Source organism: Prionailurus bengalensis, chromosome E1 (assembly GCF_016509475.1).
Source record: "Prionailurus bengalensis isolate Pbe53 chromosome E1, Fcat_Pben_1.1_paternal_pri, whole genome shotgun sequence".
Taxonomy (NCBI): Eukaryota; Metazoa; Chordata; class Mammalia; order Carnivora; family Felidae; genus Prionailurus; species Prionailurus bengalensis.
The window spans coordinates 41,371,319-41,389,645 of NC_057347.1; the positions used below are offsets into that span (position 1 = coordinate 41,371,319).

At 54.1% G+C, this 18,327-nt stretch overlaps 1 long non-coding RNA gene and 2 other non-coding genes across 6 annotated transcripts; all 3 read left to right on the forward strand.

Annotated features, from left to right (window-relative positions):
- The first annotated feature begins 880 nt into the window (after window positions 1-880).
- Window positions 881-17,739, forward strand: LOC122485645. Of its 4 annotated transcripts, none has more exons than XR_006297895.1 (3): window positions 881-1,096; window positions 8,483-8,606; window positions 16,695-17,739. It is a non-coding gene; the product is annotated as an uncharacterized LOC122485645 (long non-coding RNA). The 4 variants fall into 4 exon arrangements; XR_006297896.1 differs by lacking the exon at window positions 881-1,096 and adding an exon at window positions 6,272-6,382; XR_006297898.1 differs by lacking the exon at window positions 881-1,096 and adding an exon at window positions 6,621-6,731.
- Window positions 7,092-7,282, forward strand: LOC122486265. Its single transcript, XR_006298113.1, has one exon. It is a non-coding gene; the product is annotated as a U2 spliceosomal RNA (small nuclear RNA).
- Window positions 17,552-17,742, forward strand: LOC122486261. Its single transcript, XR_006298109.1, has one exon. It is a non-coding gene; the product is annotated as a U2 spliceosomal RNA (small nuclear RNA).
- Window positions 17,743-18,327: the final 585 nt, after the last annotated feature.

The window sequence follows — 18,327 nt, forward strand, 5'->3', positions numbered from 1 at the left end:
AGGGCCGTGACCGCAGATCAGATGTCACCATCGTGTTACCGGCCTCTCTCGTGCCGGTCCGTGTGTGTGTGTGTGTGTGTGTGTGTGTGCGCGTGTGCGTGCGTGTACGCGCGCGCGCGTGCCCAGCAGTCCTTCCCTGCTCCAAGGTCCACGTCCAGAGGCAGGCGGTGTCTTGGGTCAGGGTGAGGCCCACAGGTCGGCTGCCTACAGTCTGCGTCCCACTGGACAAGTTTCTCAACCTCTCTGATGTCGGTTATCACAGCCGTGAAGTGAGGGTGGTAACCACTTCAACTCGCTCCAGGGTCCTGAGGATCCAAACGGATGGGAAAGACCGCACGCAGGGCAGTGAGTCTGGCGCGCGGCAGTGCTGCGATCGATCGGGACGGTTTCCCCGCAGGGATGACGGAACCGAGGACTCAATCAGATCGCGGGGCGATCGTGCTGGTCTCACGGTCCTTACAGCTGGCTAACTGCAGACTTCGAGAAGAACTAACCCAGGAAAGAAACCGACGCCCGGCGGGGACGGGGACGGGGACGGGGACGGGGAGGGGGGGCGGGGGACAGGGGGCGAGGCGGGATGTCTCTCTCAGTCACCGGAGGCTGGCGAGGAGGTGAGTAGGACGGAGGCCGCTCACAGTCACGCTCGCAGGTTCCTGCCCCGGCCGCAGTTCGCTGCCCGCCCAAGGTCGGGGCCCCGCCTGGGGCCCCCGGGCGGACGCTCCCCTCCCCGACGCACAGCGTTCTCCCCCGCGGCTTTCTCGGGAGCACGCGGACCGCTCCGGTCCCACGGCTCCCTCCCGCAGCCCCTCTCCCCTGCCCTGGGCCCGCGGCGGGAAGGGTTCCGGGGACCCGGCGGGCCGGGCCAGGGGCGGAGCGGGACCGTTGTGGCACGCCCCCCACCCCTCCACCCCCGCCCGGGGCAGGGTGGGGCGGGACACGCAAATTAGCGAGTCCTCCGCTAGGGAAGGACGGGAGGGAGCGGAAAGGGACGCGAAAATTCACCAGGAATGCGGGGGGCAACTGCAACTGCACCGCGTGTGGCGCGTTCCACGGGATAGTGAGCCACGAATGTGGACTGAGCGTGACCTGGCTCACCGTGAGTGCAATATGGATGGCCGCAGGGCGGTAGCGGGGAGGAGGCGGCGGCCGGTAAGGATTCCCGGCCTTTTTAGTAAGACCGAGTGTAGGAGCTGTCCTTTTCGTGCTCGGTATGTGATACGTTCTCTGGTCGAGCACGGCATGCTAAGTGGGTTTGCTGGGGCTGGGTAAGTGGGGTCAGGGGTCCGCTCCGTCCACTTCACGCATCGGCCTGGCATTGCAGTATTTCCAGAAGGTGTGCGCGCTTCCTCCCGCTTTCCGGTCGCGGGGAGGGCGGTGGGGTTGCGAACTACAGGTGGAATCTAGTGCTTGGTTTTTGTCGCTCGTGTGTTGCGCTGCCTTTTTTTTTTTTTTTTTTTCTTCTTCTTCTTTTTTTTGCTGCTCTCTGTTCGTCTGTTGTTGTTTTTTTGTTTTTTTCCCCTGTGCTGTTTCTTCTTCCCCGCCCCGCGTTTTGGTTCCAGAAGTTGTAGCCTTGCAGTTTCCCCGCTTGTGGGAACGGTCGGCGGCCGTATGGTCTTATTATTCCTAGCCGGGGGGGAGGAGCCCGGAGGCTGGGCCCTAGTACCCCTGGCACAGGCGCGTGCCGCCGCTCGGCGTCCGCCGCCTGGGGTCAGCCCCCCTCCGTGCCTCCGGTCGTCGGGCTCTGCGGCCGAGTCGCGTTCCCCTTTCGTGCCTCTGGCTTCTTCTCTGGGTCACACGCGCCGACCCCCTTTCCCCACCTCTTCGCCGCCTCCGGTCTCCTGAAACTTTCTTGCTTCTCTGCTCAAGACCGTGCCTGTTTGCTGCCTCTGAAGTGCTTTTTTTCTTCGTATGCCCCGTCCCTGGGCGTGGGCCCAGGCCCACGGCCTGGTGACCCACACTTTTGGGGAGAAATACTTCACGCCCACGCCCATGTGGCTCGACTTGCAATGTAGGGGACTGAAACCCGGGGCCTTCAAGAAGCTCTCAACTCGCTCTGCCGGACCCCTTAGCCGTCCCAGAACAAATTACAGGCAAATGCGATCATACGTACAAATAAATGTCTTCCCTGGTACGGAAGGAAGATTCCTTGTTCCAGATCGATCTGTGGGGAGCCGCTTATCCACCCTGGTTGGCACATCAGAATCTCCTGGGGTTTTCCTTTAAATCATACTCCTGTCCCACCACTGCCATACGGCAATCGGCAATCGAATTGGAGTCCCTGGGGCGGTGGCCCGAGGTTGGTGGTACCTCCACTAGCCCGCCAGGCGTTTCCGTTGCACCGTGTGCCTCCAGAAGCACTCCTTCGAGCATCTGGGAGGATGCCCCCGGTCAGCTTACTCTGAAACGGTGAATTCCCCAGGACAATGGGAGCGTTCCATGTACCCCTGCAAATCCAGGCACCAGTCGCTTTACGACAGTCCCAGACTGGCTTCGCCTTTAGCACACCGTAGGCACTCAGCAAACAGTGTACCCAATGGGGAAATAACGGATCCCCTGGTCTTGGCACGGACAGGAGGCCATCCAGTCTGGTGGGGAGGCCTTTGGACCCACATTGGAATATGTTGAGAGCAAGTGCCGGTCGGACGACGTCCTAGCTTCTGCGTTGTGCCTGCCACTCTGCGGAACCAGATGGACCGTCTCTTCACCGCCCGCCCGCCCCGCATTTCCTTTTAGATGTGGAGACCGATGACACTACCCACGAGGGTATGAAAAGGTTTACAGCTCACATAATGAGGCTTTCCAGGGAGAGCAGGCTGGCTCCCGGGCAGATTCAAAAATGGCTTGAGAGCAAAGGAAGGAGCCTGGGTTGGTGTGTTTATTATGGTGGTGAATGGAGGGTCTGGGGTAAAGCTTTTTGTCAGATCGACCGGAGGGAGGGCAGGAAGAGAGGAGGGAGTGGCGAGACTTAAAAGCTGTCTGCAGTCAAAGATCCAAAGGAAGTCAGACTCTCTATTACCTGCTGCAAGCTGCTTTCCCCTCTGTGAAATGGGGGTGGGCGGCCGCCTTCTGCGGGCACGGTGCCCGTGAAACGGTGCCTTCCACGGTGGATACTCAACAAACATCCCTTGGATCAGAGTCTGATGGCCGTCTTGATCTGATGTGATAAGGAGGGTTCCAGCCTGAGCAAGGGCAGGGGCGGGGGTGGGAGGTGAGGGGTGGGGGTGGGGGTGGGGGGGTGGAGTGGGGGCAGGGCCAGGCCGGCCGGTGGGGACAAGGTGGAGGAAGAAAGGGAAGGGGAAGGGGTACGTCAGGTTCCTGTGAGAAGCTGAACCTGCTGGCTGACTTTGAGATATGAATGAGTCTGTGAAGGACGGGGACATGGGGGTGGGGGCATGACGATAGGGAGGAGCCCACCAGAAGCAAGGGTCCCCAGTTTTGAGGCCCAGATCATAACTCCAAGGTGGCTGGGCAGGTCAGTGGGATACAAACCGGTCCCTTCATTCCCCAATCGCTCCCCTGCCCCCGCTCTTGGTCAGACTGCAATGCCCGGGTTCCCCCCTCATGTGCCCTGAAATTCTGACTTGCATGGGCATTCTGACTTGTTCTTTAGGCCACCACCCCCCCCAACCCCCCCCCCCCCCCCCCCGCCAAGACGTCAGGCAGGTCTTCCTGATTCAGCTGGCTTTGTGTTCCATCCCACCTTCTCCTTTATTGAATATGTATCGCATGCTTCCCATAGGGACGCAGAGCCAAACGGGAGAGGCCTTGGGCCTCAAGGGAGTCACACAGCCAGGTGGGAGCCACAACCATGTGTTCATCTCTGACAGTCCCCTCCGCATCGAACCTGGAGTTGTGGCCTTTTGGGCAGGTGTCTTATCCTGGTCCTGGCCTGGATGCTCCCTGGTTGGGGCAGCGAGGAGGCGGGAATGGTGTCTGGTTTCTCTCTACTTCCCAGGACCAAGCACCGCCCCGGTGGGTCGTGGAGTTGAAGGTGATTAATGACTATTCCTTAAGTTGGAACCGCTGGCGATGGCAGGAGGCCCAGAGTGCTGGTGGTTTTGTCCTCCTGGGCAGATCCATTTCCCCAGGGTAAAAAGACAAGAGCTTTATCACTGGGCCTCCTGCTCTGTCCGAGGGTCCGTCCACTCTGTAGTGCCTGTCGCTTTCCGAATGGGGCATCCATTTTCTTGAGGAGGATTCTCCATACAAGTGACCACGCACCCCCTCACCCCCACCATGAATGCCTAGGGGGCAGGAATAGGATCACAGTCACGTCCCGGAGTTGGGCTCTGTCTGATGGGCGCCCAACCATCATCCACATGGAAAGGATGGGTCAATCCCGTGGACGCAAAGAATCAAACGTGTTCCGCTACTTTATTTTTTAAGTAAGTTCTATGTCCCCTGCAGGGCTTGAACTCATAGCCTTGAGATCAAGAGTCTCATGCTCTACCGACTGAGCTGTCCAGGCACCCCTGTTCTGCTACTTTTTAAAGAAAAATCGAAGGCGGGGTGGGGTGGCGGTGGGGGTGGTGGTGGTGCGGCCTGGCTGGCTCAGTCGGTAGAGCATGGAAGAGATTACTCAACAATAACGTCTTTAAAAAGGGGGGAGGGGGCACATGGGTGGCCCAGTTGGTTGAGAGGGGGACTTCGCAGCTCAGGTCATGATCTCATGGTTGGTGAGTTCGAGCCCCGCATCGGGCTCGCTGCTGTCAGCACAGAGCCTGCTTCGGAGCCTCTGCCCGCCCCCCTCCCCCCCCCCCCCCCCCCCCCCCCCCCCCCCCCCCCCCCCCCCCCCCCCCCCCCCCCCCCCGCCCTTCCCCTGCCTGGGCTCTCTCTCAAAAATAAACATTTAGAAAAAGAAGAAGGAAAGAGAGAGAGAGGAAGAAAGATCCAGGAGTGTTACAAAAATGTACACGCGGTACAGTTTAGGATCCAAGGTGGCATCTCAAAGTTGTGAAGGAAAAATACATTCCTTTGCACTGTACTGCAGAGTAGATACCAAATGGCTCAAAGATTTAGCTGTGGAGAAAGAAGAAAAAGACCTAAGGGAAGATCTAGGAAATTATTTTATAACCTCATCTGAAAAACATCTGAAAGCTATTTTTTTCGTGATGAATAGGATGATAGAAAAAATAACTTTTTAAAGGTTGTTTGTTAATGTAATGGGTTTTTAAATTAAGAAATAGGTTGTGGGGGCGCCTGGGTGGCTCAGTCCATTAGGCGGCCGACTTCGGCTCAGGTCATGATCTCGCGGTCCCTGAGTTCGAGCCCCGCGTCGGGCTCTGTGCTGACCGCTCAGAGCCTGGAGCCTGTTTCAGATTCTGTGTCTCCCTCTCTCTGACCCTCCCCCATTCCATTCTCTGTCTAAAAATAAATAAACGTTAAAAAAAAATAGTTTGTGATATTTATTTGTTTATTTTTGAGAGCGAGAGAGACAGAGCGCGAGCAGTGGAGGGGGCAGATAGAGAGGGAGACACAGAATCCAAAGCGGACTCCAGGCTCTGAGCTGTCAGCACAGAGCCGGACGTGGGGCTGAAACCCACAAACCCTGACCTGAGATCCTGACCTGAGCCGAAGTCAGAGGCTCGAGGCTCAACTGACTGAGCCACCCAGGCGCCCCTATGTTTTAGATAATGTCTACGCCTAAACGTGGGGCTGGGACTCACGACCCCTCCAGGTCAAGAGTGGCAAGCCAGGCGCCTCTAAAATATAACTTTCAGTGGAACCTTAAGGAGATGAAATCCTCAAAAGACAGATAGCCAACAGAAGAAAATACTCACTGCTTGTATTACATACAAAGGGCCTTAAACTGTAAATTGCCGATACAAGCCCTTATGATAAAGCCCGACCAGTTAACCTAGCAAGTAAAAAGGGCCGAAGTCCCCGAACAGAGAGAGTCCAGGGCTCTCAAACACAGGAGAGAACACTCAGCCTTATCTTCTTACCCATGATTAGAGAAGTACAAGTCAAAACCGTGCCGAGGTACCATTTTCACCTGTAAGATCGGCCCCTCCCCCTGCTCCCCTGCCCCCCCCCGCCCCCCCGCCCCCAAGCAATCCCCCCTTTGATGCCACGCGGAGTTGCTGGCGGGACTGGAGCAGCAGGCGCTGCCTGAGAACGTCCGCCGCCGTGCTCCTGCAGTCACTGTCCCTGCTCCCCCGAAATTCAAGGCCCCCTTGCGGCAAGAGTTGGCAGGACCGTGACCACACCGCACTCACGGCGAGGACACAAGGGCATACGACTGGCGTCCACCGAGCGCACTTTGCAGGCACTTGGGTCCGTGCGTGTGTATCTGAGCAAACTCCGCGGGAGTGAATCACGCCGAGGAGAGGGAAACGCCAAGTTATTGATTCGCGACGGGAACTGTTCCATCCCAATGAAAGTAATCCAGGAGGACATCTCCTTCTCGCGAGGGAACCAGCCTGGGGCTGGGACTCTGGGGCGGAAGACGGCCCGAAGGACGCGGACGCGAGCCGGGGGTGGGGGTGGAGGGTGGGCGTGCTGCTGAAGAGCCGTCAGCATCGCGACGCGCGGGGCACTGGCTGGGAGTGTAGGAGGCAGGATGTCATTCACTGAACGGTGGTTGAGTGGGCGGGGCGGGGCGGGCAGAGCAGCGGCCAAAAGCAAGGTCTTGCCTTCACGGGCTCCCGGAAGCCCCGGGATCTGCAGCCGTGTTGGCTGTCCCTTCGCAGTCCCCGCCAGCCGCCCCTCCTCCCGGGTCTTTGCGCGAGGTGTGTGCACGCCGGGAGGTGGGCCCCCAGTTGGGTTTGGGCTCGCGGCGCGCAGAGGCGGTCGGGAGGGTGGAGTCGGGCCGCGGCGGCCGCGCCTCCTCAGGGAACAAAAGGCGGGGCATCATGCAGATTAGAAATGGCTGTGCGGCGGCGCGGTAAGGACGGGCCAACCAGGGATACGGGATTTCCCCTTCAGAATGTGGAGAACGAAAAAAATGTGCACAAAAGTATTCTAGTGATTATCGATGGTCCTGTCGATGTCGCAAAGGATATCAGAAAAGGAGTGAGCGTTAGGGTTCTCACCATGAGTTGAATATGGATGATGGGAGAACGGTACTGGAGAGGGAGGGGCAGGCCGGTATCGCTTCTCGGCCTTTTGGCTAAGATCAAGTGTAGTATCTGTTCTTATCAGTTTAATATCTGATACGTCCTCTATCCGAGGACAATATATTAAATGGATTTTTGGAGCCGGGAGATGGAATAGGGGCTTGCTCCGTCCACTCCGCGCATCGACCCGGTATTGCAGTACTTCCGGGAACGGTGCACTTCCCTTCCTTTCAGTGGGTTTCTAAAAGCAGATATGGCGCTTAGTTTGCGGCGCGCGCTCTCTCTCTTTTTTTTTTTTTTGTCTTCTCTCCTTTTTTTCCTCTGGCGGTCGTTTTTCGTTCCATTCTCTCGTCTTCCCTTTTCCGGTTTGCCAGCTCTTCTAAACCTTCCATTTCTCGTTCCCGGGAGTCTTGCTCCACGTTACCTCTCAAAGAGCTTTGCTCTCCTCCCCGCGCCCGGCCGTTTATGTTGTACACGCCCCCCCCGCCCCCCCGCCGCCTTGCCAGTCCTTGTGCTTTCTAAAGTCCAGCTAGCTGCAGCTCATTTCGCTTTTGAAGGTTTAGCTCCTGGCTGTCTCTCTCTGAGACACTTCTGTCATTCCTGGTGAGTTTCAACAGTCACACGGGCGATTCCTTCCGAACACCCCGCCTGACCTCTCAGTTTCTACGCCGCGGCTAAAATCTATCCCCCCTCGTCGGCCCGCTAGATTTTGTCATTCCCAATTGCTCTAACCGTGTCCCCATCCAGCATCACATTCTCCCATCGCCTTCTACCCTTCCTCTGCCCTTTGACACCTGACACTTCTCTGTTCCTTCACACCTACACCCCACCCCTACCCCCGGATCCCTCAATGTCCTTGCCTCCCTATTGACCTGGATTCATTTCCTTGCACATACCCTCAGGTCCTTGACACGTTCTTGGTGCCACCTGTGCCACTGACTGTAGCCGGCGAAAACCATAGCACCGGGCTGATCTGGCTCACCTAAACTCTCAGTGTGCCGGGGAGAAAACTAGATAGACCTCAACACATTTGTTACCCAGGCTCCAAGAGGCCCTTTCAGGAGAAGGAAAAATAAAAGCGTTGGGGGAGGGGACACCTGGGTGGCTCAGTCGGTTAAGCGTCTGACTTTGGCTCAGGTCATGATCTCTTGGTTTGTGAGTTCGAGCCCGGCGTCCGGCTCTGTGCTGACAGCTCAGAGCTGGAGCCTGCTTCAGATTCTGTCTCTTTCTCTCTCTCTCTCTCTCTCTCTCTCTCTCTCTCTCTCTCTCTCTCTGCCCTTCCCCCACTTGTGCCCTGTCTCTATCAGAAGTAAATAAATGTAAAAATTTTTTAAAAAGCACTGTGGGAAACTGCTTTATTTAAAATTGACACGAGTTTAATTAAACACAACAAAACTCACATTCTTACACTTCATACTTTCCAGGTTTTGAAGGCCTAAATATCCGAATCCGGGGACATCCTCCAAATGCAACGGACTGCTCATTGGCTGTCCTACCCGGCCTGTGAAATATTGCTTCTCCAGTATTTCCAATACATCTCTCCAACAGGTTCGGCCTTATCACTACTTCTGGTTCTTCTTGTGTTATGCCCAGAATTCGTGATTCCCCAAAGACCGCCAGGGAGCCGAGTCCGATGTAAAAGCAAAAGAGCCTTTATTCGAGCTAGCTCGAGCTCAATCCCCTACCTGCACCGACGCAGCGGTGAGATACCGGGGGGGGGGGGGGGGGGGGGGGGGGGGGGGGGGGGGGAGGGGGGAGAGCGAGTTTCAAAAGGACAAAGGTTTTATTGGGGCCTAGGTAGGGGCAGTTGGTGAGGTAATGGCTATGGCCTCAGCCGATTGGCTGGGGAAGGGTCCGAGTCCTGTTAGGCAGGTGGGGGGCGGGGGGGTTACTCAAGGGGAGGAGGTGTGGTCAAGGTGAAGGACACAGAACAAGATGGAGTTGGCCGGCGTAGGCCCGCCCTTTCACTTGCACCGTCAAAACACAACAGTCGAAGGTTTTTTTCATTTTTATTTTTTATGTTTTTAACCCTCGGTGGCTTGCAATTCTGTTGACCTGCAAAGTCTGGTGTTTGAGAAAATTCATCTAGGATATTGTCATTTGAAGACGTGCGGTCGGAGGTTTCACTCATGTTGATCCCTTTCACCCTCCTCATTAGAGACCAGTCCTTTGCTTTCATCTTCGGGTTCGTCTAGTCAGAGTCTAATCATTCATCTAACCGTGTCAGAGTTCTCTTCTTTGCCCATATTATGGGTGGAAAGGTGAAAATTTCCAAATTCTCGATGACATTCAACAAAAGCAAAATTCAGACTGCCAGGATAGTGTCTCCCATCTGCTTGTGTACCTTCTGGAAAGATGATTCGCTACTTTGTTTTTAATTGCAACAAGGCAGGGAGAAAACTGAGGGATGGTGGGTGCCACTCTGGTGAGGTGTTTCCCTGCCGCCTCACGGCTCTGAGGGATTCCATTTCCTTAGCCTTGTAGATTTCTCCGTCCTAGTTGGGGATTGAGGAATAACTTCAGGCAAAAATAGCCCCAGGATGATGCAATAGCAAATTGTTTCGTTGTTTTGAGATTACAGGGAGAATAAGATTCCTAAGACCTGTTATGCCCAGAATTCGTGATCCCCAAAGACCACTAGGGAGCCGAGTCCGATGCAAAAGCAAAGAGCCTTTATTCGAGCTAGCTCGAGCTCAATCCCCTACCTGCACCGACGCAGCGGTGAGATACCAGGGAAAGAGAGCGAGTTTCAAAAGGACAAAGGTTTTATTGGGGCCTGGGGGCAGTTGGTGAGGTAATGGCTATGGCCTCAGCCGATTGGCTGGGGAGGGGTCCCGGGGAAGGGTCCGGCAGGTGAGGGAGGGTTTACTCAAGGGGAGGAGGTGTGGTCAAGGTGAAGGACACAGAACAAGATGGAGTCGGCTGGCGTAGGCCCGCCCTTTCATTCCCCCCTTGTCATGTAGCTTACGGACCCAATCATGGGACCGGCTGCATTTATGGTGACAAGAAGGACAGAGTCTGGAGGTTTACGAAAAGTTCTGGGAACCAAGTGTCCCTGGGGTGGCTCTGGGAGGTCTGATTAAGTATTGTCCCCGAGCTGGTGTCTATGATCTGCCAGGTGATGTTTTGGGGGGCGTGGGGACTCCCGGCAGCATGAGCAATGACAAGCAGAGTTAACAGAGTTACCAATATTAGGTAGGTCGAATGCGCTGTAGCTTGAGCTTGAGCGGGTTGTGTTGGTCCCGACTGATGGCCCATCGCGTGACGAAGTCCTTCCGGATCGAGGAGGGGTCCGCTGGCTGAGCGTGGGTGTGATGGACCCAGGTCGCGATGCCGTCTACCTTGAGAGCGGTGGGGGTTGTCAACACCACGATGTAGGGTCCCTTCCAGCGCGGCTCGAGAGTCTCTCGGTGGTGCCTCTTGACGTAGACCCAGTCTCCCGGCCTGTACTGATGAGGTGTTGGGATCCGGCCAGCCTCGTAGATGGCACGGAGGCGCGGCCAAATGTCCTCGTGCGCCCTCTGGAGCCCGCTCAAGGAAAGAAAAAGTTCTTGATCTTTAAACTCAGCAATAAGTTCAGCTAGAAGGCTGGGAATAACAGGGGGTGGCCTGCCAAACATGATCTCGTAGGGAGTAAAACCCAGAGTGTAAGGAGTGTTTCTAACCCGGTAAAGGGCGCACGGTAGGAGAGTCACCCAGTCCCCGCCTGGCTCCATGGTTAATTTGGTAAGGGTCTCTTTTAGGGTTCTGTTCATTCTTTCTACCTGTCCTGAGCTCTGGGGCCTATAAGCACAATGTAATTTCCAGTTTGCCCCCACCGCCTTGGCTACTGCCTGTGTTACCTGTGAGATAAAAGCTGGTCCATTGTCTGATCCTACCAGGGCAGGAAAACCATACCTGGGTAAGATGTCTTCTAGTAGCTTCTTAGCCACCGTCTGAGCCGTTTCATGCTTGGTTGGGTATGCCTCCACCCAGCCAGAGAAGGTGTCTGTAAATACCAGGTCCTCGTGTAGTGCCTCGTCGAAGATGGTGGGTGAATTTTTGAATCCCTGAGGTAGCCGTGTCCAGGTGAGTTGCCCACTGTAGCCCTCCTCCGGATCATGCCACTCGAAGGCGAACAAGGGTTGGCTCTGGGGTGCCAGCGGCAGACTGAAGAAGGCGTCCTTTAAATCTAGTACAGTATACCAGACCCTGGAGGGCGCCAAGGAGCTCAAGAGAGTATATGGGTTGGGAACAGTTGGGTGTATGTCCACGACCCTCTTATTTACTTCCCGGAGGTCTTGTACCGGTCGGTAGTCATTTGTGTGAGGCTTTTGACCGGCAGTAGGGGGGGTGTTCCAGGCAGACTGGCAAGGAACTAGTACCCCTAGGCTTCGTAGTCTCCGGATGTGTGGCTGGATCCCCTTCTGGGCCTCCTGAGACATGGGGTATTGTTTGATCCTTACCGGACTCTCTCCTGGCTTGAGCTCTACCAGGACTGGGGTCCTATGAGCGGCTAGTCCCATCCCCCCTGTCTCTGCCCAAACCGAGGGGAATTCTTGTAGCCATCTGTCTATATTATCCTCTCTCGGGAGCGCCTCCTGGTGGAGGAGGTATTCATCCTCTAGTTTCATGGTCAGGACCTGGATGGGGTGGCCCTTGCCATCGGTGACCTGAGGCCCCCCTTGTCTGAAAGTTATCTGAGCTCCAATCTTGGTCAGTAAGTCCCGTCCTAACAGCGGGTAGGGGCGTTCTGGTATTACCATAAAGGAGTGGGATACCCGGCCCATCCCCAAATCTACTGTTCTTCGGGTAGTCCATGAATACTGGCTCATACCAGTTGCCCCTTGTACCCAGGACTTCTTGCTAGCTAGTTTTCCTTGTGGGGTGCGGAGGACCGAATGTTGTGCTCCGGTGTCGACAAGGAAGTCAATAGGGGTCCCCTCCACTTTAAGAGTTACCCTGGGTTCGGGGAGAGGGTCCGAACCCTGACTCCCCTAATCACTTAGTTCATCCAGCTCTAGGACTTTTACTCGATCAGTCTTGCTTCCCTTCCCGCCGGCCCTTTTCGGACAATCTCGGGCCCAATGCCCTATCTCCTTGCAGTATGCACACTGATCCTTCTGCAGCCTCTGCTTCCCCCCCCCCCCCCCCCCCTTGGTGGTGCTTTTACCTTTTCTTGCGTCGTCTGCCAGCTGCCGGAGACGGCGGTCTCGTTCCTCGGGGAAGTCAGCAGTGGTAGCTAGCAGTATTCTGGCCAGGTCTCGAGTCTGCTTACTGCTGGCAGCCACCATGGCGCGAGCCTGCTTGTCCTCAGGAGGCTCCCGGTTATTATATACCTTTTCGGCTACCACCAGTAAGTCCTGCAGACTTTTTTCTCCTAGTCTATCTATTTTCTGTAATTTTCTCCTAATGTCTACGGCCGATTGGTTTACAAAGGCCATGATAACAGCTGCCTTGCTTTCCGGAGCCTCTGGATCCATGGGGGTATAGGTACGGAATGCCTCCATGATCCGCTCTAAAAAGGCAGCCGGAGATTCATCTTTTCCCTGTTGTACATTTCCTACCTTGGCCAAATTGGTTGGCTTTCTAGCAGCCATTCGGAGACCCCCCATTAGAGTCTGGCGGTAGACCCGGAGCCTCTCCTTACCTTCTGCCGTGTTGAAATCCCACTGGGGCCGAGTTAAGGGGAAGGAGGCATCTATCTGAGCCTGGTTGGTGGTGGGATTCCCATCTGCGCCCGGAACTAGTTTTCGGGCCCCATTGAGGATTCTTTCTCTTTCTTCAGTCGTGAACAGGACCTGCAAAAGCTGCTGGCAATCATCCCACGTGGGCTGATGGGTAAAAAGAACAGAGTCTAATAAATCAATAAGCCCTGCCGGTTTCTCGGAAAACTTAGGATTCTGAGCTTTCCAATTGTAGAGGTCACTAGTGGCGAAAGGCCAATAGTGATGGGGCTGATTCCCCTCCGCGTCTGGGGGTCCGGTGGCTCGCAGGGGCAGAATAGTGGAGTCGGCGGCGGAGGCGGATTGCGCCCTCTGAGCCCTTTGTCGGGTAAAGGGCGGGCTTCCCCCTGGAGCGTTTCCGCCTCCCGCTCTCGGAACAGCGTCTGCCTCCCCCGGAGGGGGAGGATGGTGTTCTTCTGGCATCCTAGAGGGGTTATACGGGGGAGGAAAAATTAATTCTTCTTCAGTACCCCCCTGTAGGACAGGGTAGAGGGGTGCTGAAGGCTGGGTAAGACGTTTCCTCTTCTCTGTCTCCTGCAAAGCAAGAATGGGTTTTGGCTCTGGAGAGATCAGGTTTAGGAAGGGCTTAAGCCAAGAGGGTGGGTCTTCTACAAGGTCCTGCCAAGTGATAATGTAAGGGAGCTGATCAAGATGGCCCATCTTAGGCTGAGTGATGATACTCCTGACTCGGTGGATGGTAGGGAGGTCGAAGGTCCCCTCTGGTGGCCATCCGACATTGAAAGTTGGCCACTCGCTAGAACAAAAAAACTGCAACCGACCCTTTTGGACTTCCACACTGAGGTTGTTAGCTCTTCCCCTCACATCCTTAAAGTGATCAATCATAATACTTAGAGGAGTAGTCCGAGTCTGTCCCATAACGTCCGTCCAGTAAGTCCACAGAGCAAAACAGAGAAACACAAAAACAGACAAACAGAGGGCCCCTAGAAAGTCTTCCAACTCCATGGAAGCAGAACTGCAAGCTAGCTTAGACCTTTGAAGGGATTCCATGTCCCTCCAAAACCGATGAGGGGATTCCACGTCCCTCCAAAGACGACGGCCTCACGCCGACCAGCGGGAGCGACCCGCCTCGTCTCAGACCTTTGAGGGGATTCCACGTCCCTCCGAAAACAGATGAGGGGATTCCACGTCCCTCCAGAAGGGAGAATCGGAACGTCTTCCGAAACTCCCGGCCCGTGGTCCTCCAGTGCGTCCACTTAGACCGCGTCGGGCACTACCAGAATTCCAGAAATGAGCTCACACAGAAAAGACAGGACAGACACTAACCGTGGCCAGTCAGGCTCTCCGGGTCGGGGGTCCCTTGGGGGTCTTGGGGATCCCGGACGAGCCCCCAAATGTTATGCCCAGAATTCGTGATCCCCAAAGACCACTAGGGAGCCGAGTCCGATGCAAAAGCAAAGAGCCTTTATTCGAGCTAGCTCGAGCTCAATCCCCTACCTGCACCGACGCAGCGGTGAGATACCAGGGAAAGAGAGCGAGTTTCAAAAGGACAAAGGTTTTATTGGGGCCTGGGGGCAGTTGGTGAGGTAATGGCTATGGCCTCAGCCGATTGGCTGGGGAGGGGTCCCGGGGAAGGGTCCGGCAGGTGAGGGAGGGTTTACTCAAGGGGAGGAGGTGTGGTCAAGGTGAAGGACACAGAACAAGATGGAGTCAAGGGGAGGAGGTGTGGTCAAGGTGAAGGACACAGAACAAGATGGAGTCGGCTGGCGTAGGCCCGCCCTTTCAGACCCCGCGATGTGTCTTCGGTTTGGAGACAGAGAGAAAAGCAGCCGCAGAAGCTGGCCTGACACTCACAGCTAGGCTGTGGGGGTCTCCCGTGGAACGTAAACAGTTTCACACAACAGTGGCGGCAATCTGAAAAATAAAACAGCCAGTTATTTTACTAGCAAAAAACCCTATTTTACTAGCTATTCGGGAATAGCAGAGGAATTGCGATTACGGACCTGCAGGCTATGGTGAACTGCAGACAAGTCCGAAGAGGCAAAAGGAAGGTCAGCCTTTGTTTACGTTTTAGGAGGAAGCTGGGGAGGCTTGTTTTGAGCAACAGTTCCCTGGAGAAGAACAGGAGTTAGAGGTCCTGGCGGCTTCTCATTAGCTGCAAGCGGGGGTTAGTGCCTTGTTGGCTGGGGTGCAACAAGGGCTCTTCCTTCTTTTTCTTAAAGGCAGGAGATAAGCTTCCTATGTGAAAAGGGTCTCCCTTGTCAGAATAAATTTTTGTCTTCCTTCTTCCCGCTAAGGGTAGGCAGGCTGCAAGGAGTGGCACATGCTTGAGAGCTCCCCTTTCCAGTGCTTCCCGACTCCATTTTAACTGAGCTCTCCTTTATTTATTTTCTTTCTGTCTTTTTTTTTTTTTTTTAACGTTTATTTATTTATTTTTGAGATAGAGACAGACCATGAATGGGGGAGGGTCAGAAAGAGAGGGAGACACACAATCTGAAACAGGCCCCAGGCTCTGAGCTGTCAGCACAGAGCCTGACGCGGGGCTCGAACTCACAGAACGCGAGATCATGACCTGAGCCGAAGGCGGACGCCCAACCGACTGAGCCACCCAGGCGCCCCTCCTTTATTTATTTTCAACATCAACAGATTAAGGTCACTCTGTGACCCGTGATGAATCAAGACAGAAACAAGGCCACTCCGTAGTCGCCTCCGAACTGAGACAAGAAAAAAGAAGAATATTGTCCAAACAACAAAACTGACCAAACACCCCCTATCCTAGCTAATATGAGTAACTGCTGCTACTTTCCCAGTCGCAGTTTTGGCCTCGCTCTATTCTTCCTTTCTTCTAGGTAAGATGTATTCAGCTACCCAATCACTGAGTTACCCCCACTGCCTGAGGTCATCTGTAGGAGAGTGTGTGCGTGCGTGCGTGTGCGTGCGTGTGTGTGTGTGTGTGTGTGTGTGTTGTCTGGAGGGGGCGAATCTTTGTCCTTCTCCCCTTCAAGGTTCTTGGGGGTGGTGGGAAGGGGAGGATGGCTGGGGCTTTGTAGCAAAAGACGCATTAAAAAGAGAAAAAGAAACAGAAGTGTATTAGTGTACGTATCTCATATATACACAGGAGAAAGTCAGGGATGAATAACCCAATGGGGTGGCTGGAACTTGGGCTTACATAGCCGCTTGAAACAAAACAAACAGGGGCGCCTGCGTGACTCAGTCGGTTAAGTGTCTGACCCATGATTTCTGCTCAGGTCATGGTCTCATGGTTCATGAGATCGAGCCCGGAGTCGGGCTCTGCACTGGCCGACAGCACAGAGCCTCCTGGGGATTCTCTCTCTCTCTCTCTCTCTCTCTCTCTCTCTCTCTCTCCCCCCCCCCTTCGCCCCGCCTCCTGCGTGTGTGTGCTCTCTCTCTCCGTCTCTCTCTCTCTCTCTGAAAATAAAATATACAAATAAAGAATCTTTAAAAACAAAACAAACAGAAACAAAAAAATAAATTTTCAGAAAAGTGACAAAAAGTAAAAGGGTTTTGAGTTTCTAGGCTGGCCAACTGTGGGATGGTAACTATATGGGGAAACAGTGGAAGATAAGGGCTGGGCAGTAAAATTTGTTAGGTAGAGTCTCTGGTGCCAGTCTCCGGGCTGATAAGGATCCAGGGTTGTCCGTAGTTAACTCCTGTATACCTTTATGTCCTGATTTTAGGCCAATCGGGGGAGGGAAGAGTTTTTTCCTCCTGTTTCAGCTGGAAATAATCCTTACGCCAAAGTGGCATATTGGCGGGCGGCGGGGGAGGGGGGCAATTCCGCCACCCTTCGCATCCCAAAGGAAGGCCTCGCTCACTTAAACCTTCCCCAAGCCCCCTAATGCAAGCCTACATCCTGTATATAATGAGCCATTCCTGACACCCTCTCACTGAGGCGCCCCGCGGGTTCCTTCTCACTTTGCAGCAAGCGGTAACCCAAGCCTTTTCATTACAGGTGTGTTCCTGGTGGTCTTTGGCCGGATGGCGTTGACAAGTTATTAAGAGGGTCCACCGATGGACCCATATGGGAACTGCGACATGGAATGCGTTTTATTCTAACAAGCAAAGTCCCCCCCACCCCCCGTTAGAAGACCTATAAACGAGAATACAAGTCATGAAATACCACTATTTACAAATAGAACTGCTCAAAAGAGAAACTAGAAAAAAAAAGAGAAACGGTTGTTGATCTCATAACTCCTAGAGCAAGACAGCTTAGTAAAAGGGTAGAGGGATGGATATATATGTATCTGCATCTGTGTCGGTGTATGTATGTACAGCACACAACAGATCCATGATGTTAGGTGGTGGGTGCTCACGGTAGAAATCTTTCAACGTTGCTGTACGTGCGAAAAGAAATTTAAGAAGAAAAGAAAAATGCTGCCAAGAAAAACCTCACAAAGCTATTTGTCTCGTTCTGGGCTTTCTCCAAGGAAATGAGACTTGAGACAGCTTTCCCGCTACAGGCGCGTTTCCCTTTCAAGGCGAGAGAGAGAGAGAGACAGAGAGAGAGCGCGAGCGCGCGCGAGCCGGCGCTGACGGCAGGAAACCAGGAAACGGCGCGTGTGTGGGCGGGACATGCAAATTAAAGTGGCTGTTTCTCTCGCGAGCTATGGGAGCAAAACAATAAAAAGCGTGAAAGCCCCGAACAAGTTAAGCGATCTGATAAACTGAGTATGTCTTAGGAGTTGTGACGATGACACACTGTCCAGTCTAAGGAAAGAGGGTGAGCCTTCGTTTGAGGGTGACTTTTCTCACCATGACCCAAAGGAGGAGTGAGAGGGAGGGTGTCGATGCGCTGGGGAAGATGTGGTTATCGCTTCTCGGCCTTTTGGCTAAGATCAAGTGTAGTATCTGTTCTTATCAGTTTAATATCTGATACGTCCTCTATCCGAGGACAATATATTAAATGGATTTTTGGAGCCGGGAGATGGAATAGGAGCTTGCTCCGTCCACTCCGCGCATCGACCTGGTATTGCAGTACTTCCAGGAACGGTGCACCTCCCCTTGGGAGGAAACACTCGTGTGTCTCAAAAGTCAGTTTCCGCCCTGTCTTTTCTTTTCGAGTTGCAGCTTCTGCTTCTAGCCGCAACTTTCACGTTTCTTCGCAGTAGTTTCTGCTGTTTCGCTGTGTAGACTATTGAGGTTTTTAAGGGTGGTTTTTGGTTTGGGGAGCGAGCGGATAGAGATGTAGCTAAGATCCTGTTCGTTGATCGCCTTTTTCTTTTAACATCAGTGAGTTTTTCAGCTTTACATGAGTTATGATCACCTTGAGGACTTGTGCTTAAGCGGACCTTCCGAATTTTGTGGTGTTTTGACTCAAGTGAACTCTTAGCATTCATAGAGGAATTTTATGAGAATTGCAATGAATCTCTACAAGTTGCTCTAACGATTGGGATTTCCTCCTTCCCTCATGTCTATCTTCTAATGTGCGCTTATAATTTGTTGAGCGTGGGTGGAGAGAGGAAGAATTGACTCCCAAACCGAATTCCCTGAGCCAAAAAGTTAGATGCACTTTAACCGAGGGGTCCATGTACATTGTTGAAAAAGCCCCTCCCTTCCTATACGCCAAAGGAAATTTGAAGGTTCCA